The 1945-nt window shown below is 34.4% G+C and overlaps 1 pseudogene; it reads right to left on the reverse strand.

Annotated features, from left to right (window-relative positions):
- Positions 1-578: 578 nt before the first annotated feature.
- LOC118571151 lies at positions 579-1512 on the reverse strand (annotated as a pseudogene).
- Positions 1513-1945: the final 433 nt, after the last annotated feature.

Raw genomic sequence — 1945 nt, forward strand, 5'->3', positions numbered from 1 at the left:
GCTGTATTATTTCTCTTCAAATTGTAATGAAATCTCAGTCTTTGACAGTATGTTCATAGCAGTTGTGATTTATTAAAAGCATTATTTATTCCTTCAAATAAAAGTGTTCATACTTGATTTCATTTAACCTTATAAACACTTGAGAAATTTTTATTCTTATTTTTAAATTAAAGCATTGAGATTTAGAGTGATTTTATAACTTTCAGTAATTCACATAACTAGCAGTTATTAAATATCATCAGATTATGAATAAAGAATGTTTTCTTCAAAACATAAATACATAGCCTATAATTTACTAAAAGAGAGATATGGAGATATTTTTTATTTTATCAATATATAATATATGTCAAACAATAAACATTTTAGCCCCATTTGGTCATGTCACATTTCAAAACATAATTTCAGTTTATCTTACTTCAGTTGTTTTAAGTTGTGCTTTGAATAATGAATTAAATGGAAATGGAGAGCCCTGTACTACCTTCCATATGTCCAAATTACCTGTGACAGATGATAATACAAATTTCATGTTATCTTTATTAAATCTTTACAATGATCTATCTTCACATTAACACATTCTTTCATTTGTTTCTGTAAAATTCTACTTTGTAAAATATGTCTTTGAAAGCTCGTTTTACTTGTTGGTTCCTCAAGGTATAAATAAATGGATTCAACATGGGAGCAATTGATGTGTTGAGAATAGCTACTGCTTTTGTTAATGATGCCCTTTCTTGTGCAGAAGGTTTCACATAGATAAAAATGCAGCTTCCATAAGGCATGGAGATGACAATCATGTGAGAGGAACAGGTGGAGAAAGCCTTTTTCCTCTGACTGGCAGATGGGAGCCTCAGAATGGTGCTGATGATGCAGATGTACGACAGGATCACTAATGCCAATGTGAATAGCAGAGGGACAAAAGCGAAGTAAAAGCCAATCATCTCTAGACTCCTTGTATCTGAGCAGGAGAGCTGTAAGATGGGGAAGTAGTCACTGGAGAAGTGATTGATGACATTAGAAGCACAGAAATCTAACTTGAGGACCAGCATGAGTGGTGGGAAGATGGTCAGAAATCCTGCTAGCCATGAGGCAAGGACAAGAAGGGTGCAAACTTTCTGGTTCATGATGGTGTAATGCAGTGGTTTGCAGATGGCAACATAGTGATCATTAAGACAGCAGTTAGAAGAAAGAACTCAGACACCCCCATGGAGATGAAGAAAATAACTGAGCCAAACAGTTGTTATAGGAAATTGTCTTGACTTTAGTAATTATTGACCCCAAAAATCTGGGGATGGAAACGCTGGTGAATATAATTTCTAAGAAGGAGAAATTCTGGAGGAAGAAATACATAGGAGTCTTTAAGTGAGAGTCTAGCAAGGTGAGGATGATGATGGTTACGTTCCCAGTGAGACTTAGTATGTAAGTTATTAATAAAAAGATGAAAAGTACAAGTTGAAGTTCTGGATCATCTGTTAAGCCCAAGAGCACAAACTCCATGATCACAGTGTGGTTTCTCATACTGATACTTTTCTTTTAACAAAACCTATTGGTAAAAATGGAACAAAGAATTTAATTTAATAATATGAAAGTTGACAGAGGAATAAAGAGTTAAAGGAAGATGGTGTATGAAGAAAGGGCTGTTAGGGGTGTCAAATAAAACTAAGAATATATGATAAGGCCTTATACAATCCTCCTACACTTTAAAGTAGCTAAAATAAGGTTTAAAAGAAGGAGTCTAAATGGAAGTACTTTGCATGGGTAATCAACACTGCTCTAATAGTAGTAGACTTTAAATTAAAACACTATTGCCAGGTATGAGACACCTCCCTATGAGCTGTTGGCCAGTCACCCCCCCAGAAACTCTCAAAGCAACACAGACTATTGCCATTATTTTTGGTTTCCCACAAAAACTAGAAATTAATACCCTATTGCTGAAGATATCATATAGTCT

This window comes from Onychomys torridus, chromosome 20 (genome assembly GCF_903995425.1).
Source record: "Onychomys torridus chromosome 20, mOncTor1.1, whole genome shotgun sequence".
Lineage (NCBI taxonomy): Eukaryota > Metazoa > Chordata > Mammalia > Rodentia > Cricetidae > Onychomys > Onychomys torridus.